We start from the raw sequence: 26,305 nt of genomic DNA, 5'->3' as shown, positions 1-26,305 counted from the left end.
GTGGTAAAGAAATATGAAATTTGCAGGGAAATGGATGGATCTGGAAAGGATTATACTAAGTGAGGTAACCCAGGCCCAGAAAGCCAAACATTGCATGTTCTCTCTTACATGTGGCTCCTAGCTACAAACGTATGGACTTACGTGTGATCAGGAACAAAAAATCAGTAGCAGAGGTCCATAAGCTAGAAAAGGGCTATAAGGGAGGGAGGAGAGGGAAGGTCTTAAGGGGATTGTATTGTATTCATGTAAATAGAAGAACAGATTATAGGGAGGAGAAAGGCCTAAGCGAGGTCAGGGGAAGAGACTATATAAATAAAAAGGTGGGGCCAGGCATGGTGGTGTTTGCTTTTAATCCCAGCACTCAGGAGGCAGAGGTAGGAGGATCACCATGAGTTTGCAGCCACCCTGAGACTCCATAGTGAATTCCTAATCAGCCTGGGATAGAGTGAGACCCTACCTTGAAAAAAAAAAAAAAAAAAGAAAGAAAGAAAAGAAAGGTGGAGGGGGGTGATTCAATCATAATTCAAGATATTCTGAATAAGACAAATGAAAATCTACTTTATTAAATAATGGCACATGGAGTGTTGGGATTAAAGGCCTGCACCAGCACGCCCACGCCTGGCTTAAATTCCCTGTTTTTAATGCCATTCATGCTATTGGTACTGTTCTCTAGAGAACCCTGACTCATACAGTGGTGTAACACTTTTCTATTGCTATTTGTAAAATTCTCTTTTTGTCTTTGATTTTTCTTTTTGTCTTTGATTTTAGTTAGTGATGTGACTTCCTAAACCTGGATGTCTATATTTTTCAAGATTTAGAAAGGTATCAGCTATTTTTTTAGTAGGTTTTTGTGCCTGTTCTTTCATCTAACTGTGAATATTAATTTTTTAAATAGATTCTCATAACTTTTATAGGATTTTTAATTCTTTATTTTTTTCTTCTTTTTTTCATTTATCTTAGTGGGTGACTGCTAAAGGTTTATCTTAAGCCTTGAAATTCATTTTTCTGCTTGATTTAGGCAGTTATTAAGATTTTTAACTTTTTTAGGAATTTCATTTACTGAGTTCTTAATGCTAAGGTTTATGTTTGGTTATTGTTTTTAATTTATATCTTCATTGAGTTTCTTAGAAAGATCATAAGTCAGTTTTTAATTTCCTTGGAATTATCTGTATTATCTTCTATCTTGATGAGTTTACTTTTTCATTAGTGTATATTAGTTGTATAAAGTAATGGGTTTCATTATATTTTCATGTGTGCATAAAATGTAATTTGATCATATTCACGTTACCCTTAGTTATTGCCCCATTCCACTTTCTTTTTTATCTTATGCATCCCTACTGGTCTCATTTTTCATTTCCACATACCTTTCTCTACCCTAGGATACACATATGAAAGGTGACATATGGCTCTTTTTTTTTTTTTTTTGCTAGATTTGTTTATTTCACTTAACATACTGATCTCTGTTTATACTCATGTATTTATAAATGACATGATTCATTTTTCTTTATGGCTGAATAATTCTCTGTATATATACATAAGTACACATACACACATGTAGACACATATGGTATGGGTTTGAGAATAGAGGACTTTGAGACTATTTCTTGGGGTCCCAAGAATTGCAGGATCTGAAGTGAAAAGAAAGAAGCTTCAGACGTCCCAGTAAGGAGAGGGGAGGATGGTGGTTATAATAGGCTTCTTGGGGAGGAGTTGGTCAGAGGATCTTGCACTGTGAGGAAGGAGGCTTGCATGGGATGTGTGGGAGTTGGGTTTCCATGACTCAGCCTTAAATAACCTGGTTATATGGAATACCTGCTAAAACCCTCCATGGAGGTAGGCTTAGAATGTCACATCTCCACTCAAAGCCAAAGGTAATGTTTAGGAGTACGCAACATTCATTGATACCTTTACCCTAGGGCTGAAGTAATAGTGGTGAGTTTTACAAAGTCATGCATTTGGGCACATTTAGGGGTACTATTGCAGTTACCTTTGCATTGTCAATGCAAAACACCCTACCAAAAGCAGCTTGTGGGAGGAAAGGGTTTATTTTTGCTTACAGACTCAAGGAGAAACTCCATGATGACAGGGGAAAGGATGGTATGAGCAGAGGGTGGACATCACCTCCTGGCCAATATCAGATGGACAACAGCAGCAGGAGTATGTACCAAACACTGGCAAGGGGAAGCCAGCTAGACACCCATATAAGCCCACCCCCAGTGACACACCTTCAAGGGTCCACCTCTCAAATTGCCTTGGCTGGGATGCAAGCATTCAGAACACATGAGTTTATGGGGGATACCTAATTCAAACCACCACAGGCGCCTACCATAGCTACGGAAAGGAGGAAAGAGAGGCATCTTGGTCAAAGCCTAATAGTATATATTATGTTTTCTTTATGCATTGGCTTATTGGTGACGCCCTGGGTTGATTCCCTCTAACTTGGCTGTGCCACGACACAGGAGTGTGCAGGCATGGCTACCGAATGCTGACTTTGGTTCTGTCAGGTTTATACCTATAAGTAGCATAGCTGGATTATATGGTAGGCCCATCGTTGGCTTCTCAAGGAACCTCCATGCTGCTTTCTATAGTGGCTCCCTGAATTCACATTCTCACCAACAGTGTTCTAAGGGTTCCTTTTGCCCCCATCTTCGCTGGCATTTGTTGCTGTTTCTCTGTGCTAGCCATTCTGATTGGAGGAGCCACATGGAATCTCGGTATAGTTTTGATGTGCATTTTCCTGAAGGCTAAGGATGTTGAACATTTTGTCATGTGCTTGCTGGCTATTTATACTTCTTTTGAGAAGGATCTGTTCATTTTTCTGTTTATTGGTTGCAGAACTTGTTCTCTTGGTGCTTAATTTTCTTAGTTCTGTATATAAGATATTTATCCCTTGCTATGTTGGGATTTTATCCCATTCTGCGGGCTGTCTCTTTACTCCAAATGGCTTTGTTTGCCACAAACTTGCCTTTTAATTTGAAGCAATCCCTTTCCTATTTGTCTTTTCTATACAGGGTCTTACATTTGAGCCATGGCTATTCTCATCCTTGTGGAAATCTTCCGGCCTCAATGGAATTAAAGGCCTATTTGTCAAGTTTTGCTGTTATTTCCTGAGATATTGGAGTCCTAACCAGAAATCTATTTCTTTTTCCCATACCTCAAGATGTTTTCAATATGTTTTTTTGCTACTAGTTTCAAACTTAAAGGTCTCATATTCATATCTTTAATTCATTTTGAGTTCATTTTTCAACTCAAAAGTAGAGAAGTAGAGTCCAGGTTTGATCCTCTCCACATGGATAGCTAGTGTGCACCACATCATTTGTCGAAGAGCTGGTCTTTCCTTCACCACACCATTTGTCGAAGAGCTGGTCTTTCCTTCAGTGAATGTTTTCACACATTTGGCGAGAATCAGATGATGGCTGTAGATGTTTGGGCTTAATTTTGGGTCTCCCTATTCTACACCATAGGGTTTTCTTACATGTCTGTTTTTTGTTCTAGTATAATTGCTATGCTTCTTGTTGTGGCTTTGCATTAAAGTGTGAAATCAGATTTGGCGATACTTCCAACATTGCTATTTTGTTTTTGCTGTTGTTGTTGGATATCCTAGAACTCATTATCTACTATGCTGTCCTCAAACCTGAGGCAAATACCCTGTGTCTGCCTCCTAAATGCTAGGATTACAAGTGTGCCATCTAGCCCAGCCCCAACATCACTCTTTTTGCTCAGTATTGCCAGGACATCATCTTAAGTAGGATGCAACTTCTGTTATTCCATGCACCACAGACTGCTCATCCAGCACAGAGCTCTCAGCCATTTTCCCCACTGGCACTCCACAAAGGCCACACTGGGTTTCAAGGCAAATGCAGTACAGAGATATCAGTAGGCCAGATATGAAGGGACTTCCAGAGTGGCAAGCCTAGCCAAGATCTTCCCAAAATGCCTCTCACAGGACACCAGAGCAACTGTTCCAGAGAGCCGTACACAGAAACTCTCCAGGGCAGTTTGCTACACTGACCCTGGGTCCACTGTCTGCTCTCACTGAACATCTGCAAAAGGCGTGGTCACTGGGGTCCGCTTTCTTTCACCTCTACCCTGGCATCCTACAGTGCTACCAAGCCATGTTGCAAGAGTGCTGTTTTAGGGCTGGAGGGATGGCTTAGCGGTTAAGGCGTTTGCCTACAAAGCCAAAGGACCCAGGTTCAATTTCCCAGGATCCACGTTAGCCAGATGCACAAGGGGGCGCATGTGTCTGGAGTTTGTCTGCAGTGGCTGCAGGCCCTGGCGTGCCCATTCTCTCTCTCTCCTCCTTTCTCTGTCAAATAAATAAAAATAAATATTAAAAAGAGCTCAGTTGCAGACCTGCTTGGCTATTTATGGTCCCTTGGCTTCTACTTCTTCCTCTTGGATTCCAGTTTCATTTCATAGTCACCTCAAAATGAACCATTTTGCTGGGTTCTATCTATCTCATGGAGAAGTGATGAGTGTTGGGTGATTCTAACTTGCCGTCTTGGATCACCTACTTCTGCCTTGTTCTTGGCTCATTGGTGCCTACCCAGTGAAACTAAAAAAAAAAAAAAAAAAAATTCTTTATAATCTGTATTCTTTCCTATGGTTTAAATAGTAATCTTCAATTTTATCTTTGTACATCCTCTATGCAGCACTTATGTTCTATTCAAATAATTGTTAACTATTTGGGATTCCTTTTTGTGCTATGTGGGATGGAGAAATTTGTTTAATCATGACTGTAAAGGTTCAAAGAAGTGATTTACATAATTCAGTGTTGGAGCTTGACAAACAGAAGAGGGATTGCCAAAACCCCACTGCAACAAAATCAACTTTGATTTGTGTCTATATTTCCATTATTTTTCATAGGAATTCCTTTGAAGTAATATCAAAATGCTTTTTAAAAATATTTTAAAAATTATTTTATTTTTATTCAATTATTTGACAGAGAGAAAGGTGGGGAGAGAGAGAGAAAAAATGGGCATGCCAGGGCCTCCAGCCACTGCAAACAAACTCCAGATGCATGCGCCACCTTGTACATCTGGCTTGCGTGGGTCCTGAGGAAATCAAATGTGGGTCCTTTGCTTTGCAGGCAAGTGCCTTGACCATTAAACAATCTCTCCAGCCCTCAAAATGTTTTTAAAAACATGAGATTAGGCTCTTTATTGAAATGGTGTAAGATAACATTTCATGATTCTTCCAATGCCAGGGAACTATTTCATTTATTGCATTTTATGTAATTTTAGCTGAGAGAGCAGGTGTGTAGAGGATAGACTGAATGGACAGTGGGGAATGGACAAGAAGCAAAGGACACTCCATGCCCCAAATTAATTTTTTTGTGTGTGGAACCATCCCTGGTGCTTCCTCAGGTGTTAGAGACATGACATAGACAGCTCGTCCCCTTGCACTGTTCATTTAGTAATAGCAGAATGATGTTGAATTCTTTGTAGACCCAAGCAGAGTTGACCCTAGTTCTTGTCTGTCCCTTCCTATTATTGTGCCCATCCTGGCTCTGGGCATGATATGCAGCTCTGAAGTCTGTTTCAATATTTCTTAGGTCAGTCAGTACCAAGTGTCATGGTTCCTAGAAATCTATCCCACTACCTCCGGATCACCAGGCTAGATGAAGAATGCTTCCCCTTCTCAGCCACTGTGATCAACAGTCCAATTTTCCTTTGGTCACTATGTACTTCACAAAACTCCTCCTTGCAAAGCCTACCTCCATAAAAGCTAGGGAAGATGGATACAAGGTAGCTGATAATATTATTGTATATAAGTCATGGGAGAGGCAGAGTCTTTTATTATATTCCTACAACCTCTATCTTAACCTCCCAGGAAGAAAGAATTAGTAAGGTTCAATTTGCTATTATTAGAGTCAGTGAAATGAATAATTCCAGTGATTTATTTTGAGGGAAGCAGATAGAGAATATGAGCATGTCAGGGCCTCTAGCCACTGGAAACAAACTCCAGATACATGGGTACTGGGGAATCAAACTGGGGTCCTTAGGCTTTTCAGGCAAGTGCCTTAACTGCTTAGTCATCTCTACAGCCTTCCAGCACTTGTATAACCCCTTCTGGTAGAAGAAGTGATATTAATCTACTTTTGTGTTTCTGTCTATTTGCCTCCAGCCTCACACCTTACATTCTCTCCCCTGCTTTATTTCCATGGTCACTTCAAATAAGACCATGTCATCTTCAAAATGACTTGATGGTTTCCCATTGGTTTCTGAATAAAGCACAAAGTGCTTCAGAGAACACACAAGGCCCAATTCCGTCTCACACCATTCTGTACCCTGCACCTCTGGTTTCTGCCATTCCATTATTATTGCCGCAATAATAAGTAATTCTCCATCCACACAACAAAGGAATATCTTTGTGAAAAATAATATGACAATCATAGAGCTAAACTTTATTATTAAGTACTATATTATGTTTTAAGGTAAATTGTATAAAAGTCATAATTACTCTAAGAGATAGATATTATCTTTAACTTATCTGATGGATAAGAAAACCTAGATCAGGGAAGTTAAATGATTAGCCAAGGTCACAAATGCCAAAGCCAAGTTTCATACCCTGACATTCAGGCTCGCTCCATAAGCCATTCTCTTAACTGTAACTTTTATGAAGCCCTTCATTAAAACACAGATTCATGAGCCCCTCCACACGATGGGGATATTCTTTCCCAAATTGTTATTTATTTATTTACTTATTTATCATTCTACAAAACCTCAGAGTGAGTCTAGCAGGTTGTCTAATAGTGGTGGACACGGGTGTTACACAGGTGCTGTGGATCTTGTAGCATACTGTTTTTAATGTGCTCCTTATGAAGGAACCAAAATGTATTCGCATTGAACAACTACAGCAGGATAAGATCTTCCTGTGTCAATGACTGAAGCACTTAGGGTTACCTTCAGTTTATGCTTGTCACAAAAGTTACATAATTAGTACCAGATGTTTGTCTCTGCCATTAGATCGCAGCTGTTTTTGGAAATTCAATTTCTGTACTTGAAGCTCATAAGGAAACCCATCTGGTGGTGAGGATGGAAGTTCAACTTTCTATGTACACTGACTGCCAAATGGGAACCACCACAGCCCCTCTGCAAGAGGCAGGTTTTATTTGTCACAGAACAGTGGGCTCACTGTAGCACTCCTCATCTGTAGACAGCCCTGCTCTGTCTGTACCTGGAGAAGTGATTCATTCTGTTATAGGACTGTCATTCTCCCTTTTGTTCTGTGTGAATGAGAGTCAGAAGGGACATACACATCCCACTATTTACTGGGATGTGCATGAGTCTTCTGCCGTCAAGGCTCCCAAAACAGAAAGGTGTCTGTGACTCCCTTAAGACAGTAGCATGCCACTCCAGTCTGGGTTCAAAGTGGCTGGTTTCATTCCTGACCTTATCTATGTGTCCCAGGCAGTGGAGAAAGTCCCAGGTGGAAAATCACATCAATTATTTTAAAGGCAAAGCCAGAAGTGTTAGACATTTGTTCTCTTCATGCCCCACTGGCTGCTAGTTGGCCAGAAGCTTCAAGAGAGGATGAGAATATGGATTTTGGCAAGGGAACTATATGTCCCCACAAACCTGAAGCACTGTTACTAAAGGAAGAATGGATTTTAAGTAGACCATTGCCTCCATCACAAACCACAATGCATATTTGGATTTTTTACTGTGGATTTTCTATACCCCAATTATGCACACAAATTACAATAGAATAATAGAAGCATTTAGCTATTTCAGTTAATTAAATGATGATAGGATTCTTACAGAGGTGCTGCAGATTCATTCTTAGTCTCATGGTCCTTCACAATGGAGCTCAAGCAATTCCAATGATAATCAGTTGGATAGTGGTTGCGGGCAGTTCATGCAGGGTTGGTGTCTGTATATGCAAGTCACAGTGCATTCCCTGCTTTGGTTAAATACCCCCCGTCCCACAACAACACAGCTTGAGACGTCAACTAATAACTGTGGGTCATTGTGTAAAGCCCAAGGTTTGTGCGAGCTCTTCTAGCCCATGGCGAGTTAAAGTACTTACTCATCAGTTGTGCTACTTCTCTCAGCTTTTCTGTGATTGGGTACTGATGGTCTGTTGCTCAGTTTATGCCCAGAAGGGTGACATGTGGAGTTAAGCATTTCCTTACCTCCCTGTGGCAGGCATAGATGACATGCTATGGCAATGAAGTTTGAACAAGGGAATGAGCTAGCAAGAAGGAAAGTGAAGGAAGGAAGCAGGCAGTGATAACAGCAGAAGTGACATGCTAGTTGGGCACAAATGGAACTACAGAAGTGGAAAGCAGTGACTATGGTCGATGTTCTCAAGAAGCAGAACCAGGTGGATGCTTGCGCATGAGTGTGCATATAAAGGCACACATTGCAAACATACATATAAGGAGCAGGGTGGGGTGGCACACACCTTTACTCCCAGCACTTGGGAGACAGAGGTAGAAGGATCACTGTGAGTTCAAGGCCACCCTGAGACTATATAGCGAATTCCAGGTCAGCCTGGACTAGAGTGAGACTCTACCTTGAAAAACAAACAAACAAAAAAAAAAAAAAACAAACAAAATCCCACACATCTATCAATCATATATATTATATATGGAGAGAGAAAGAGACAGAGACAGGGGGAGAGAGAGAAAAGGAGAAAAAGGATGTTTCTCTTAAGGGCTTTGGAATCTGGCAAGTTCTAAATCTGTAGAAAGGTGTAGTGGGCTAGCAGGCTGGAGAGCCAGTGAGCAGATCTTGTATTCAAGTTTGAAGATTTTTCTTCCTGGTCGCATTATAGTTTATTTTCTTTTTGCTCAGGGGAGGTCAGTCTACTGCCATATTTAGGTCTTCAACTGATAGGCTGAGACCCGCCAACATTGTAAGTTTTATTTAAAAACCGCACTCACAGGAGCATACAACATAATGTGTGAGTAAATATCTAGGAATGTGACCCAAAACAAAAATACATAAGATTGGCCACCACAGGAACTTACCAGAGGAAAGCTTACTAACACCCATGAAGAACCTGTTCGTATGGGTTGAGGATGGCCCAGAGAAAATGACACTGGCTTGAAAAGAAAACAGAAAGAACAATATCACATTAAAAGAGCTATTAGAATATCAGAACACTGAAGGCCCAAAGAATGAAATGTTGCGGGCTGAGCCAGACACTGGGGAAAGCTTGCCAATTCACAGAGGCACAGGGAAGCTCCCTGCTTCAGGTCCCGGTTTATACACTGGGAACGCTAAGTGAGCACTGTTCAAACCACCCTTGACACGGCCGAGAAATAAGACATTCTACTTCGCCATGTCAGGAATGGGTTAAGTTACTATTATATACATTTGCAGTACAGACTTTTACATGTACTATAGAGGTTGAAATCAAAGGCATACACTAGGAATTGAACTGCTGTTTTCTTCTTTATGGGGATGTGACGACGCAAGTTTTCCTGTTGCTAACCTTCTACCCAAGCTGACAGGTGGCAGCAAGGCGGTGCCCTGCCCAGGGAAGCTGAGCCCATCAGTGGACCACTGTTGGCAGGTGAGAGTCTGACAAGATTGGGAACCTGCTGAGCCCCCACTAACCTCCTGGCTTACACAGGAAGGATGTGAATCAAAAGTGCAGAGACATCCTTAACAGGCTGTAATAACAAGGTAGCTTTTGGTCTATTTCCAGCATCACAGCCGGTTTTCACTGGTGCCTGGGAAGAGAGGCACCGCCAAGTACAAAGCCCTTTTATGCTCTCTGCACTAAGAACTCATAAGCCAAGGCATACAATACTTTGATCTTCAAGTGGGTAATCATGGCGGTTCCAAGATCACATCCACTAGGCTAGCCTGAGTTTGCACCCGTAAAAAATAGCTTTCTGAAAATAACGCTTAACCATCACCACCACCCCACGCCTCCAATAGCACACCACCACCGCCCACAAAATAAATAAAAAGGAAAAAGAAAAGAATGCTTAAAAGAGACTTCTGCGGTCGCACTCGGGAGGCAGAGGTAGGAGGATCGCCGCCATGAGTTCGAGGCCACCCTGAGACTACATAGTGAATTCCAGGTCAGCCTGAGCCAGAGTGAGAACCTACCTCGAAAAACCAAATAAAAAAGAGAGAGAGAGAGAGAGAGAGAGAGACTTCTAGAAACAGTGGGATCCACGAGCACGAGCAGGCAGGGTCCTAAGTTCTGCAGACAGAATGCTGGGACTTGGTTTCCAAAAGCAGCTTTTAGGTAGCGGACGTCAGTCGGTTCATTCCTACAGCCGAGCCAAGCTGCGATCATGGGAGCTTCCGAAATCAGGACAGGACAGGTTCCAGTACCACCCTGGATCAATGCTCCCAAACAAAAAAGCCTGTTGAGGCCGAGGCCCGAGACCCACCCGCCTGCAAACGACCTGTGGCTGCGCACCAAGACCCATGCGTGGCCCACACAGCACCCGGTTGGCTGGGGACGGGCCCCGGCTGCAGTGGCCAGCGCCGGCCGGCTCAGCAGGGGTCCGACTCACAAGCCCTGGGACAGGTGCCCGCCCAGGGAGCGAAGGTGACCGGGTACCAGGCGTTTCGGGGAGAACAGGGTGCCGGGCGTCGGTCCCAGGGTTGGTGGACACTTCGCGGGAATGCAAGGCTCTGGCAGAGTTATTCTCCCCAAAATAACGCTGTCATGAGCGGACCCCTGGCCTCCCGCCCGGCCTGCCGCCTGGGCCTTTGCACAGCTGTACCTCTGTATGTATTGGCAAAAGTGTTTGAGGTCACAGGAGAGTCATATTTTTCCACTGGACATTACGAACGGCACGTCTGGACTCTGCTTGCATGACCATTTCCATCCTCCCGCGCCACGCACAGTGAGACCAGCCGCCGTAAGAGCTCATGGAAGATGGGATCTCGTGACTCAAATGCAGCTTGTGCCTGTGGGTGGGGTGGGGGTGGGTACCCGGCAGCTTGTCTGTGTTCCCGAAGTGCCCAGCAAGGTGCAGGTGCTTTCGACGCTGCATTAGTGAACAGCTCTGCGTCAGCTGAAAGCGAAGCGTAGTAATGTTAAAAGAATGTTAGAAGCGGGGTGTGGTGGTGCGCGCCTTTAATCCCAGCCCTAGGGAGGCAGAGGTAGGAGGATCGCCGTGAGTTAGAGGCCAGCCTAAGAATACAGAGTGAATTCCAGGTCGGTCTGGGCTTCAGCGTCCTAAAAGATCATGTGAGGTGACTTCAGTGGCTCCCTATGCTCATGATGTGATGTGAAGTAGTGGGTGAAAGATGCTAAAGTGAGTGTGAATCAAAAAGTAAAATGAGGGATGGAGAGATGGCTTAGCGGTTAAGCGCTTGCCTGTGAAGCCTAAGGACCCCGGTTCGAGGCTCGGTTCCCCAGGTCCCACGTTAGCCAGATGCACAAGAGGGCGCACACGTCTGGAGTTCGTTTGCAGAGGCTGGAAGCCCTGGCGTGCCCATTCTCTCTCTCCCTCCGTCTTTCTGTGTCTGTCGCTCTCAAATAAATAAATAATTTAAAAAAAAAGTAAAATGAAGGATGCAGGACTCAGTTTGACTAAAGGCAGTTTATCCCCCCAAGTTCTCATAACTTTTAATTTACAGTTGATGTCAGGCTACCATATTTCTCAGCATTCATTGCTATGACAAAATGCCTGAGAGAGCAATTTATAGAAAGAAAAGATTTATTTTGGCTCAGAGCTTCACAAGTGTCAGGCTGTCTGTATCCATTGTGGTGAAGACATGGAACAGAATAGCAGAGGGAGGCTGTTGCCTTGTCATGGCCAGGAATGAGAGAGGAGAGAGAGAAAGAGGGAGAGAGATCCAGCAAGCAAGACAGGAACTAGTCAAGACAAGACAAATTTCCTTGGATAAGACCTCCAAACCCCCCCAGCCCCCCAGTGGCTTACTCCAACTTGTCCCGCCTCCTCCTTCTTACTACCTTCCTTCCAATAAAGCCATTATGTTATGACTCCATGGAAAGATCAATCCAGTGATTAGCTTAAAGCCCTCAGGATCCAGTCATTTCCCAAGTTCTGTGTCCTTCTCCATTCAGCTCACCTCATCAGGTTTTCTAAAGTGCCTGCATCAAAGGAAGCCAGTGTCAAGGTAGACTCCAGGACTAGCCTCTACATAACACTTACATTTTCTGTGGACCAGACAGTGAGGATGTTTTCCACGGGTCCACTCAATGCCATCTTTTGCTCTGCTCTGTGAAGCTGCGACAAAGACCCAAGACTTGGTGTGTCCTCTGTCAGTAAGTAAGCCTGTTGTCCTGGGTTCTGACTCTGATCTCCTGACCCCCGTGTTCTAAGAAGTCTGGGTGAACTTGCCTTTTCAGCATTGCAGATATTTCACACACCTCTCCTTCTAGAACCCAGCTGGGTTTTGGCTTACATTTCCATTTGCCAACCACTTCAATATATCTATAGTAAAACAATATAACTTCAAAATAACTTCTTTACCGTGGAGAACAGATTCCAAGCTAAACAGACAGAGGGGGAAAGGGCACTCTAGTTACATGTGGTGAGTAAAGAGAACTTCTAAGTTTAAAGATACTGGTGTGAGGCTCAGGGAATTTTGTGGAAGAAGGGGTGGAAAGAATGTAAGAGCCACAGAGTGGGAGGGAATATCCAGAGGCATCGCTCCCCTCCCCCAACAATGGCTGACTGCTGCTCTCAACTGATAACACACAATTCCACGGTGAATACCAGCAATCCCACTGAGGAGGGCCCTCAGTGGAGTGGGGATAGGGAGAGAAGGAGGGACAATGATGGTACCAACACTTGATGTGTCCATACAAAGTTTCTACTTAAGAAGAAGGAAGAGGAGAAGGAGGAGGAGGAGGAGGAAGATTGCTAATATGGATTTAAGGAAAAAGGCTTTAAATATGTATTTTCCAAGGGAGTAGTTAAGTCCACCAAGTAAGTGGACTCTAGGCAACATAAGTGGAATCCACTTTACTTCTTTTAAAATTTTTTTCAAGTTTATTTATTAGAGAGAGAGAGAGAGAGAGAGAGAGATAGAGAGAGAAAGGGAGAGAGATTGGATACAGCATGGCCCCCAGCCACTGCAAATGAACACATGTGCATCTGGCTTATATGGGTTCTGGGGAATTGAACCTGGGTCCTTAGACTTTCAGGCAAGTGTCTTAAGCACTAAGCCATCTCTCCAGCCCTTTTAAAAAATTTGTTTATTGGGCTGGAGAGATGGCTTAGCGGTTAAGCGCTTGCCTGTGAAGCCTAAGGACCCCGGTTCGAGGCTCGGTTCCCCAGGTCCCACGTTAGCCAGATGCACAAGGGAGCGCACGCGTCTGGAGTTCGTTTGCAGAGGCTGGAAGCCCTGGCGCACCCATTCTCTCTGTCTCTCTCTATCTGTCTTTCTCTCTGTGTCTGCCGCTCTCAAATAAATAAATAAAATTTTAAAAAAAATTTGTTTATTTATTGAGAGAGATAGCACTTTGCTTTCTTGAGTACTCACCACTGCTTTTTATGAGGACCGCATAAAGGCAGTGCGAACCAAACTTCCCAGAAAAGCGCTGCGTCTGCGGTACCTACTTCCATTCCCGCAAGGCTGAGTGAACTGACAAAACCCCTGTGACCACAGAGACATGGGATGTTGCAAGTCATGGCCAAATTACCTTCAGCCCCTCAGTAGCCATTATTGCCCACCTCTGTGTCTGACCTAACATCCACAGTGATTCCTCAGTTGATCAGGTGCAACCTTTTGGAATGCACTAGTTGATGACCAGACCAGCTTCCACCAACCCAAGGGCTAAGAAAGTCTACAGGTAACATCTGAAGCCTATGGTGGAAATTTCCTGGCTTTGTTGTAACCCACCTACCTGGCAGACAATTTCCTTAAAAAGCACCTTAGGCCCAGTGTGGTGGTGCATGCCTTCAATGTCAGTACTTAGGAGGCAGAGGTAGGATGATTGCCGTGAGTTCAAGGCCACCTGAGACTACATAGTGTATTCCAGGTCAGCCTGGGCTAGAGTGAGACCCTACCTCGAAAAACCAGAAAAAAAAAGAGCACCTTGATTTATAGCTTTCTTTTGTTCTGTGGCTTATAGAACCTTCCTGATATTGTTAGCACGTTGGAACATGTTCCTGGGTAATGGTCCCTCATATCTCTTGTCCCCTTTTGAGGTGAGAGCTGTCTTTTATGTTGATGGCAGGTATCCAAGAGTAATGTTGATTGTTTTTCTTCTGTTTTCTGATGATTGCTACCCAAGAGGTACCCAGTGACCACATATCCCTGACTGCTTAACAGTGACCTATACACATGTTGCAATATATTACTCCCAACATTTTCCCAGATGATCCACCAACCAGTTGACTCATGACATGAGCTGGCGAAAGCATTTAATGCTGAAGGAGAAAACTGCCCATAAGGCCATAGAATTGGGCAATTGTCCCCGGTCAGAGGCTTTGGCTAAACTGGAGGGCTCAACTGTCTCAACTGCCACATACATCAAACCAACTGCCTCCAGTTGTCCTTATAAATTATGGCACTTACTAGTCTTCTCCCTCATCTCCCTCACTCCCCTCTCCTCCTCTCCCCTCCCCTCTCCTCTCCTCCCTTCCCCTCTCCTCTCTTCTCCTCTGCTCTCCTGTCTTCTACCCTCCCCTCTCCCTTTTCCTCTCCTCTTTCCTCTTCTCCCCCTCCTCTCTCCTCTCTTCTCCTTCCCCTCTCCTCTCCACCCCATTTCCTCTCTCCCCTTTCTTCTCCTCTCCTCTCTTCTCTCCTCTCCCCTTGCCTCTCCTTCCCTACCCTCTCTTCTCTCACCTCCTTCCTTTTTCTCTTTCCTTTCCTTTACCTTTCTTTTCTTTTTTCCCTTTCTTCCTTTCACCTTCCTTCCCACCCTCCATTCCCCTTTCTTTTCTCTGTCTCTCTGTCTTGCTAAGTAACCCAATGTGAATAAGGCTTGTCTATTTTTTTTTTTTTTCCATTGAGGTCGTACAGAAAACAAGTTCTGCAGCAGTGCAGAGCACCAAGTTTGGATGTAGATGAGCCCCTACCACAGAGCTTACTCTTTACAGCTGTGAACTTTCCATTTGCCCCCACTAGCTTTCTGAGGCATTTACTTGCTTATAGAGGGGGGTGGATTTTATTTATTCCACACTCTCAAAGAGGTCAGTGTGGATACTCAGAGTCTACTTCTGGGGGCAGGGGTGTTAGGGTTGACTGTGAAATGTTCCCCCACAGGCTCTTGTGCAGTGCTGGTTTGGGTGGTTGCAGAACCTTATGAACACAAGACCATCCTGAAAGGCAAGGGCCATCGGGGCTGGGCTAGAGGTTTGTGGTCAGTCCTGGCTGCAGCCCAAGGCCTCCACTCCCTAGTGAACGTGGGGAAGTTCCTTCAGGCCCCGCTGCCACGGACGGGATGGGAGCCACTCCTGCTGATTTGAATGCTACCCCGCTTTCCTCACCACGAAACTATGAGTCAAAACAAATATTTCCTTCCCCTAGTTGCTTCTGTCATATATTTTGTTACTGTAACAAGAAAAGTAACTAATACATGGGACAATTCCACCCCCCCCCCACACACAGGTGATCTAGCTCACAGTACATCAAGCTAATTTGAGACAATCTCAAGCGCTGCATACTATGTTGAAAGAGGGAGCCATTCGCACAATGTGCCTAAGGATGGTTTTAATGGAAATTAGTACATGGTGCTGAGGATCAATTTTTTGTGACTGGGCAAGTATTCCAAAAGGCCTATTCTGGCTTTTGGTTAAGTAACTTTGTGGGTAGTAGCAGAAACAGAAAGTTTTGTTTTGTTTCAAAGAAAGAGATCAGAGAGTTCTTTTCATTGATGAGGCTCTTTTTTAGTAATGAACTTCACTTATCACTAGGCCAGCCAGAGCCCATCACAGGCTGTCACAGGAGGCAAACAAACCTTCTCGTGACAGGTCTTGTCTTTCCTCTCTTCCTCTCCCAACTTGGCTCTCTAGCAGGTTAACACTATGGTTTAAAGGCAACGGATTGTCGCCCTGAAAGCGGGTTTTCACTTCGCAGGGCGGCTCTTCTTTGTGCCGCACTGACTTAGCCGCTGGGCCTGGGCTCGCAGGCAGAGGAGCCAGCGTCTGTCCTGGTGTGTGAGATGCAGGCGGGGAACAGCTGCTCCGATGTGCAGCCGTGGACCTTCCAGCAGTGCCCTGACCTCTGGGGAAGGTGTGTGGAAACAATGGCCAGTGGCTTAGATTACTATCTGCTAGTAGAACCCAAGGTTGTCCTGATGGTTCTTGTACACTTGAGCCCTTCAGATAGTAATAAAGTTGATGATTATTCTTACACTTTTAGAACTAGGCACCAAAGTGCCCGATATGGTCATAGGAGTAAACATGTGCATATCAAATTATTAGCTTCTGCTCTAGTTTTTAAGTATGGAGTGCTAAGGAGAAGGAAGACAGGGAAGAGGTGTGTAGATGGCTTACAGGAGCCATTGCAATTATTAAATGTATTACCTACTTGGCAGAACCCTCCAACAGTAGGATAAGCAATTTCAATTTTCTTAAGAAAATCCTTACATATCAAGAGTTTCAAGCTGGTTTAGTAACACAGTTACTGGTCCAGGCTGGCCTTGAACTCATGGTGATCCTACCTCTCTCTGCCTCCCCAGTGCTGGGATCAAAGGCATGTGCCACCATGCCCGACTTTCTAGTTTTGATGAGAAAGCTGTTTCAATCAATTTTGTTTTTTAAATGATGTTTTAAATAGGGAATTTCTATAGTCCCATTGACTAAAATTTCACAATAGGCACACTTTTCCCAATTTATTTCCTTTTGTATCTCCAAGTACATCTATTTTCTGCAATTATTTCTAAGCATTTTTTTTTTTTACTTTTCTGAAGCTTTTACATCAGTTTTTTGAAATGTTGAGTATTCAAATCGTCGTTAATTTGTAAATTTGAAGGTTTTCTGAGCTATTTAGTAGGTTCTTTCTGATAACTGCTTGCTCTTCTTTCAAATAAGATTTCTTTCTGTCTAAAGACATGTTTTAAGAATCTACATCAAGGGCTGGAGAGATGGCTTAGCAGTTAAGCGCTTGCCTGTGAAGCCTAAGGACCCCGGTTCGAGGCTCGGTTCCCCAGGTCCCACGTTAGCCAGATGCACAAGGGGGCGCACGCGTCTGGAGTTCGTTTGCAGAGGCTGGAAGCCCTGGCGCGCCCATTCTTTCTCTCTCCCTCTATCTGCCTTTCTCTCTGTGTCTGTCGCTCTCAAATAAATAAATTTTAAAAAAAATTAAAAAAAAAAGAATCTACATCAAGCTGGTCATGGTGGTTCATCCCTTTAATTGCAGCAGTAAGCAAGGAGGATCACTTTGAGATGGAGGCCCGCCTGGGCTTGAATGAGACCCTACCTCAATCCCACTCCCATCCCTTCAATCCCCTAGGAGATGAAGAGTCATCAGTTTCTAGTGTCCTGTTTTCTTGTGAAAAACGTTTCTTACATGTCAGCTTTCCTCAAGTTTAAGTGGTGTTACTGTTATGCAAAGATAGATATTTTATATGTGTTAATTTTGATTAATCCTATTAACTTTATTAAATACTTTTCACCTCACTGTCCAAGTTATTAAACTGAGTCAATAGCGAGGAAAAAAAAAATCACTCATATGCATGGGGATAATTTTGGAGCTTACACACAATAGTATGGAATCTATTGCTTCCTCAGTGGGTCCAGCCATACTCGCTCCTGACTAGAATGACCTAAGCTAGTGTGCTCCTGAAAGTGAATACCCCAGCAGTTGCCAGTTAGCTCACAGGAGGGATGGAGGAAGCCACACACTAGACTGCAAGAAATTAATTGCCTTTGCATGATCCCATTGTGCACATCTACCTCGGTTATAGAGAAGCAACTTGATGACAGCTGTGACATCATGTACCTTATATCCTCCAGGTGAGGGTCACCCTTTCTACATGAACATCTGTTTTCAAACTACACTTAAAGAAAACCCCCTTTTTAATTTTAATTATTATTAATTACAAACTTTACTGTATTAACAAGTCACGTGTTGGTCATATTCCCCTCAGGTTACCCTCTTATATCCTTTCTCTCCCACTCCCATTTCACTGAGGGGCCTCTTTCATAGGGTTATTGAAATCCCCTCCCTCCTTTTCACCAGCTTGGAATCTATATACCAAAGAGGAAAGGACACTGGCATTGAGATTTAAGGCTTCTCCAATGAGTTTCTAACACACTCACTTGTACTCCTTGAGCATGTCTATCTTGACTGTCCCTGAGTGTTTTGGGTCCATAAGTGAGGGGATGAGAAACTTTTTTAAATGTCTAATACATGCTATGACCCTCAGGAAAATTTTAAACCATCCCACATTGCTGGAATTCTTATACATTTAATTATTCACTCATAATTATAATGCAAAACACATTTATTTTCATCCATAACAATGAGCACTAGGGAAATGGAAAGGAAAGGAGTCATCAAGGAAGTGGAAATAGTGAATATTCTTAAATGCTGACTTCAGAACCCAGCATCATGAGACACTTCCTCTGCCACCCTGAGATGCTAAATGATTTCACCGGAGGAGGCAGGGTTTCCACCAGAAGAGGTGCCACGGATTTCACCAGAGGAGGAGGTGGTAGCAGGGATTTTACCGGAGGAGGTGCCAGGGTTTTCACCAGAGGAGGTGCCAGGGTTTTCAGTCAAATTTTCCGGCTGCTCCTGCTGCTCTATTATTTTCTGATAGGAAATTTGGCATTCCAGTTGATCTTCATTCCTTTTCTGCTTAAAGAGGAACTTTGCTGCCAAATTTAAGAGCTACAAAAATAAAACAGGGAAGGGCCTTCACTAAGGTGCTTATTTTCAAGAAGGGGCACATTACCCAGATTGGTGGTCCCTCAACCAACAATGCTCAGAGAAATTTCAGAAATGCAGAATCTCACATTCTACCCCAGGCTTGCTCACTCAGGACCTGTGTTTGAAAAGGGCCTAGAAAATTCATACACATATTGAACTTCCAATAGTATGCATCAAAGACATTGAAGACTTCCAGGAGAATACTGTTACTTTCTTTTAACGACTGCCAAGGTAGCTCATCAAAAGTACAGATCACATTAACAAGATTTTTATAGCCAAAGTTTTTAATCCTTATTTGACTCACATGGAGATGATGATGATGATTACTTTCTTTGAAGGTAGAGTCTCACTCTAGCCCAGGCTGACCTGAAATTCACTCTGTAGTCTCAGGGTAGCCTTGAACTCATGACTATCTTCCTACCTCTGCCTTCCAAATGCTGGGATTAAAGGTGTGAGCCACCACACTTGGCTACATGGAGATTGAGTAGCCACCTGCAGCCGAGCTTCAAAGACTGAGATGTAAGTGGTCTGTCCAGGACCCAGCCACTGCATCACCTTGGTGCTCCATGGTGAGTCCACTGCCTAACTGGGATTGAGAATGTTTCTTGCTAGGGTGTTATCGTCACTTTGAATTCCTAAGAAGTACAGACTTGATGAGTAAGTTATAGTTTAAGGAGGAGGATTGATAGTAGCCAGGAAGACTTCGCCCTGTCTGCAGTATCTGAAGTCACCACTCCAACCTACGTGTGTAGTCACAGTAGGATGGTAGTGTTCAAACTGTGACACACCCCCACCCAGCTAGCCGTGCCATTCACTGGCATGGATTAAACACACAAACCTGACACCCCATGACCAAACGCAAATTCTGAGAAGACGTCAGACTTTGCTGTGGTGAACTCTTAAAGGGTTTCAAGAGACCAATAAGCTTAGGCATTTCTAGCCAAGGGGGCTTAGTGGCTGAGGACAGACCATTATCTTATGTAATTGCCCAGGATGCGCTACTCCTGGGAAAGCTTCAATCCTGTATGAAATTGCCTTCTTCCTTAGTAAGATCCCCAGTCGCCCATGCCCAGCATTCTCCTGCCAGCAAGCCCCTGGATGCCCCGACTGGCTGACGGACTTCCTGCTCCTGCCTGCGTCCAAAAGCAAGGAGTTACCCAGCAGTGAGACGCGAACCACTTACATCGGTTTCCCCGTCGGCGGAAGCCGCGGACTTTAGGTCCAGCAGGATCTTCCTGCCCCTGCTTTCCATCTTCAGAGCCAACTCCAGGGCTTGCCGGGGGCTGCTCACCTCGTCTAGGTTGGGCTGCTGAGGAGGAACACAGGCGTCAATGCCCTCGCCAAGGCCAGCGGCGCCTTCTATGCCACGTGGAACCTCCTGATGAGGTTTGCCCAGCTCAAACGTTTCCAGACCCTGTAGCACCTTGGGATCAGGGGAGACTGACTGCACCGCTCACCTGCAAACATTGACTTAATGGATAGAACATGCAGAGTGGGCCTCAGGATCTTAGAGATTTTACCATTAGAGGTCATTTTAATGTATTCCAAGCACATTACTTGAGGTTGTTCCAGCGTGCTATAAATCAACGATACTGAGGGGTATTCAGCACAAATATATATTCAATTATCCCACTAGTTTTGGAATTCTGTGGGGCAGCTCAAATCTTTTTTTTTTTTAAGGAAATATTTACCCCCCCCCCTTTCTTCAAGGTAGGGGCTCACTCTGGCTCAGGCTAACCTGAAATTCATTATGTAGTCTCAGGTGGCCTCGAACTCATGGCGATCCTCCTACCTCTGCCTCCCAAGTGCTGGGATTAAAGGCGTGCACCACTATACCTGGCAGATATTTACTTTTTATAAAACTGTAATTGAAAACATAAACTTTAGATAACTAGGGATATAGTGTCCTTGATTGAGGTTCAGACAGTCTTTTGAGTGTCTTTTATGGGAGAGAGGGGTAGGATATTAAAGATAGCCCCAGGGCCTGGACAGATGGCTCAGTGATTAAAGCACTTGCCTGCCGAGCCTAATGACCCAAGTTCAATTCCCCAGTACCAAAGTGGCACATGCACCTGGAGTCCATTGGCAGTGGCCGGAGGCCTTGGTGCACCCATTCTCTGTCTCTCTTCCATCTCTCTGCTTGCAAATAAGTAAGTAAAAAACAAGTTTTTTTTAAAGATAGCTCCAATAAATACTTGACCCTATGTATGAGTCAGTGATCTGAAATAAGATGCTACTAGTTCTGGTATAAAGTCATGAGAGTACTTCTCCATCCTCAGAGAGTGTGAGGGTTGTGTTAGGGTCCCTACCCTCCACCCAGCCAGGCGCTGTGCACCTGGGTGGAGACCAGAACTTGTATTTCTCACGCTACTCAGGTGGACCTGGTGCTGTTCCTTCAGAGCTCACACTCCGCGTAGTTCATTGGGAACAGCCAAAGAAATTTGCCATGAGTAAGTTTTACCCCCTCCCCCCCAAGACACTGACAGGTGCTTGCCTCCAGTTATGAAGATGGCTACGCGAAGCTAAGTACCAAGTGAGCCTCAAAACCAAGTATTTTCTCCACCCAGCAAAGGCCCCACAGAGGTCAGCATAGGGAAGCCCCGCTCACCTTGAACACGGGGAGGTTGATCATCCCCTCGCGGCGTCTGAGATATTTGAGCAGCAGCTTTGCACGCTCCCTGCTCGCCTCGGCCTCCTGGTCAAGGATAAGGGCAAAAGGAGGCAAGTCGCCATTGTCGTCGAATTTGTAGGCCTGGGATTGAGGTGAGAATGTCAAGAAAGTGGGAATGAAAGAAGCTCGTTTTTAAGACGGGAACCTCACACAAACCTCACTATCGACGTGGGCATGGGAAAAAAAAAAGTGTTTGGTGACTGTTGGGTGCCCTGCTTATCTTTTGACTTCCAGTGGGCTCTGTCTCCCTGAACCCAGGCGACTTCAAAGAGGAGCCACCTGGATTTCAACATGCCAGCGCCTAATCTTTACAGCTGATCACTGCGCCTGAGCCCTTCTGGTTAGTCACTAACTGCGTAGATTTATGACAAAAGCCCAGGGAATTTGCTGCATTAATTCTAGCACATCAACGTTCATTATCCAAGCATGTGCGAGCAAACGCTATTTATCCCATATCTGCCTCCACTGTTTGTTGACCATATAACTTTGGGAACCCACTGAAATAACTCTGCCTGTCCTTATCCTAGCCTATGGTTTTCAGTCACAATTATAAAATGGTGGGCCACAGAATAGTAACATTCTAGCCATGACTTGTCACAAACAGACCCATTTACATCGTTAAAGAAGTAGCAAGGGCACCAACAGCGGATTAGAGGAAAAGCCTCCCTCACAGTTGCCCAAGAGCCCACACTAACCAAGGCCAAGTAAACATTGCTGATGTGCATCTTGTAGGACGCTGCGTGGTTAATAGCAAAGGTACATTCTGCAGAAAAGTAGCCATGGGTCTCGAAATCCATCTCAGCCGGGAGACTTACTAGTCCATTGGCCGAGGGCTTCTTAAATACTCATGGAGTAAAGCCGGCCTGCTCAACCTGGTGAGGCGAAATTCTTCCCAGCTGAGGGGAATAGTTACTAACCCGCCAATGAGAACACTGTTTCTGAATGAAAGGCCCAATCTGGCCTGCCTGGCATAGTAGGGCACACCTTTGATGTAGCCAGCCCTTGGGAGGCTGAGGTAGGAGCATTGCAGTGAGTTCAAGGCCTACCTGGGAAAGAGTGAGACTCTACCTCGAAAACTGAAAATCAAAACAAACAAACAAAAAAAAAAAGCACCGATCTGAGCAAAGGATTTTTTATTTATTTATTTATTTTTGTTCTTATTTTTCTAGGTAGGGTCTCACTCTGGCTCAGGCTGACCTGGAATTCACTATGTAGTCTCAGGGTGGCCTCGAACTCATGGCACTCCTCCTACCTCTGCCTCCCGAGTGCTGGGATCAAAGGTGTGAAGGATGTTTAAAAGAAGGTGTTTGGTGGTGGGGAGTTAGTCTTCCCAATTACCTCAATATTCAGTGTTCTTTCTCACCTGCCTTCTATGATGTGAAAAGGATAACATATTTCATTACAATAAAGAATCACTGAAATAGATAAATTATCCTTTCTTTCTTCAACCCTTTCTTTAAAAACTAGAAGGAATATGTGAATAAAAGACAGGGCTCATTGGAGCGAGGCAGGGAAGGAAGCCCAAAAAGGGTGCTGTAAGGGGATTAGGTAAAAATTTTAAACATTCTAATTAAAAGTAATTATAGTAATGTTTTTTTATTTTTTTTGAGAGAGAGAGAGAGAGAGAGAGAGAGAGAGAGAGAGAGAGAGAGAGAGAGAGAGAGACAAAGACAAAGAGAAAGGGGGGGGGAGAGAGACAGGAGAGAATGGTCGCCCCAGGGTATTTCAGCCTCTGTGAATGAACTCCAGACTGGTGTGCCCCCTTGTGGGCATATGCAACATTGCACAGCCAGTGGCTACATGGGATCTGGAGGATTCCAACAAATCCTTAGGCTTCTCAGGCAAGCGCCTTAACAGGTAGGTGATCTCTCCAGCCCAGAAATAAACTTTAAAGTACTAAAAAGATAACTTGTCGGGCATGGTGGCACATGCCTTTGATCCCAGCACTTGAGAGGCAGAGGTAGGAGGATCGTTGTGAGCTGGAGGCCACCCTGAGACTACAGAGTGAATTCCAGGTCAGCCTGAGCTAGAGTGAGACCCTACCTTGAAAAAACAAAACAAAAAATAACTAGAATGGCACAGTATGCTAGATTCCAAGAATTGTGGCTAAAATAAACTGCTTATAAGAAACTCTATAACCTTTTCCATCCAAAGACCCCCCCCCCCCAGCAGCCATAACTGAGCTCAAATGGGTTATGGTGGGGTTTTCTAATGTCTGCTAAGGGTATAAGACAGATTATATTAATAAATTGGTCTTAGAAGCTTCCAGAAGACAGTTAAGTGGCAATGGAAGAAGGGCATCTCAGCTGCAGAACTGGCACCAAGTCTGTACACAGAAGATGAGGCAGAGGATTCCCGGTTCTGGCTCCTCTCTCACACCATCTCCCGGGGGTCCAACGCGCTGTAGAAAAGAAGTAAAAAGTTGAACTGATTTACTGAGTTACTGTAAGAGTTAATTGGCTGAAGCACTAGAACTTATCTTTGTCAGCATATGGAAAATATCCCAAAGAAGGAAGTATCCAGAAAGGGCCCAAAGGGATGATAAGAAGGAAAGACAGTTTAGGCCAGGTTGGGTCTCACTCTAGCCCAGGCTGACCTGGAATTCACTCTGTAATTGCATGGTGGCCTTGAAATCATGGCAATCCTCCTACCTCTGCCTCCTGAGCACTGGGATTAAAGGCATGAGCCACCACACCCGGATTCTTTTTTAGATATTTTTATTTATTTGTTTGTTTGAGAGAGAGAGATTGAGAGAGAGGGAGAATGGGTACATTAGAGCCTCCAGCCACTGCAAATGAACTCCAGATGCATACACCACCTTGTGCAGCTTACATGGGTCAATGGCTTTGTAGGCAAGTGCCTTAACCACTAAGCTATCTCTCCAGCCCCCCTTTTGTATTTTTTTATTAACAACTTCCATAACTATAAAAAATATCCCATGGTAATACCCTCCCGCGCCCACTTTCCCCATTGAAACTCCGTTTTCCATCATACCCACTCCCCATCTCAATCACTCTCTCTTTTGCTTTTGATGTCTTGATAGGTTAAAATCAGGTGTGGTGATACCACCAGCCTTATTTTCTTTTTACCAGCCTTATTTTTGTTGCTCAAAATTGTTTTAACTATTCAAGATTTTTTGTAATTCCAAATGAATTTTTGCATTGGTTTTGCTATTTCCATGAATAATGCCTTTGGAATTTTGATAGCAATTGCATTAAATGTGTAGATTGCTTTTGGTAAGATTGTCATTTTTACAATATTGATTCTTCCAATCCAGGAACAAGGGATGTTTTTCCACTTCCTAGTGTCTTCTGCAATTTCTCGCTTGAGTGTTTTATAGTTTTCATTGTAGAGATCCTTTACTTCCTTGGTTAGGTTTATTCCAAGGCACTTTATTTTCTTTGATGCAATTGTGAATGGGAGTGATTCTCTGATTTCATTCTCTGTTGTTAGCATATAGGAAGGCTACTGATTTATGTGCATTAATTTTGTATCCTGCTACATTGCTGTAGGTTTTTATCAGCTCTAACAGTTTGCTGGTAGAGTGTTTAGGGTCCTTTATATATAGAATCATGTCATCTGCAAATAATGATAACTTGATCTCTTCCTTTCCAATTTGTACCCCTTTTATGTGTGTTTCTTACCTTATTGCTATGGCTAAGATTTCCAGTACTATATTAAATAAAAGTGGGGAAAGTGGACACCCTTGTCTTGCTCCTGATTTTAGTGGGAAAGCTTCCAGTTTTTCCCCATTTAGTAATATGTTGGCTGTAGGCTTGTCATAAATAGCTTTTATTATATTGAGATACGATCCTTCTATTCCTAGTCTCTGTAGGACTTTTATCATGAAAGGATATTGTATTTTGTCAAATGCTTTTTCTGCTTCTAATGAGATGATTATATGATTTTTGTCCTTCAGTCCATTTATATAATGTATTACATTTATTGATTTGTGTATGTTGAACCATCCGTGCATCTCTGGTATAAAGCCTACTTGGTCCGGGTGAATGATCTTTGTGATATATTATTATATTCTGTTTGCCAATATTTTGTTGAGAATTTTTGCATCTATGTTCATGAGGGAGATTGGTCTCTAATTTTCTTTCTTTGTTCTATCTTTGCCTGGTTTTGGTATCAGGGTGATGCTGGCTTTGTAGAAGGAGTTTGGTAAAATTCCTTCTTTTTCTATCTTATGGAAAAGCTTAAGAAGCAATGGTGTTAGTTCTGCCCTGAATGTCTGGTAAAATTCAGCAGTGAATCCATCTGGGCCTGGACTTTTTTTATTTGGGAGATTTTTGATAACTGCTTGGATCTCCATACTTGTTATTGTCTATTTAAGTTATTAATCTTATCTTGATTTAATTTAGGTAGGTCATATAAATCAAGGAAATCATCCATTTCTTTCAGATTTTCATACTTGGTGGAGTATATGTTTTATAGTATGTCCCTATGAGTTTTTTTAATTTCTCTGGTATCTGTTGTGATGTTGCCTTTTTCATCTCTGATTTTATTAATTTGTATCTCTTCTCTATTTCTTTTGGTCAGATTTGCTAAGGGTTTATCAATCTTGTTTATCCTTTCAAAGAACCAGCTCTTTGTTTCATTAATTCTTTGGATTGTTTGTTTTTGTTTCCATTTCACTAATTTCTGCCCTAATCTTTATTATTTCTTCCCATCTACTGATTTTTGGTTTGCCTTGTTCTTCTTTTTCCAAGGCTTTAAGGTGAAGCATTAGGTCGTTTACTTGCGACCTTTCTAATTTCTTAATATAGGCACTTAAAGCTATAAATTTACCTCTTAGGACTGCCTTCATTGTGTCCCAGAGATTTTTGTATGTTGTGTTCTCATTATCATT

Source organism: Jaculus jaculus, chromosome 4 (genome assembly GCF_020740685.1).
Source record: "Jaculus jaculus isolate mJacJac1 chromosome 4, mJacJac1.mat.Y.cur, whole genome shotgun sequence".
Classification (NCBI taxonomy): domain Eukaryota; kingdom Metazoa; phylum Chordata; class Mammalia; order Rodentia; family Dipodidae; genus Jaculus; species Jaculus jaculus.
Note: the sequence above shows the minus strand (reverse complement) of the source record.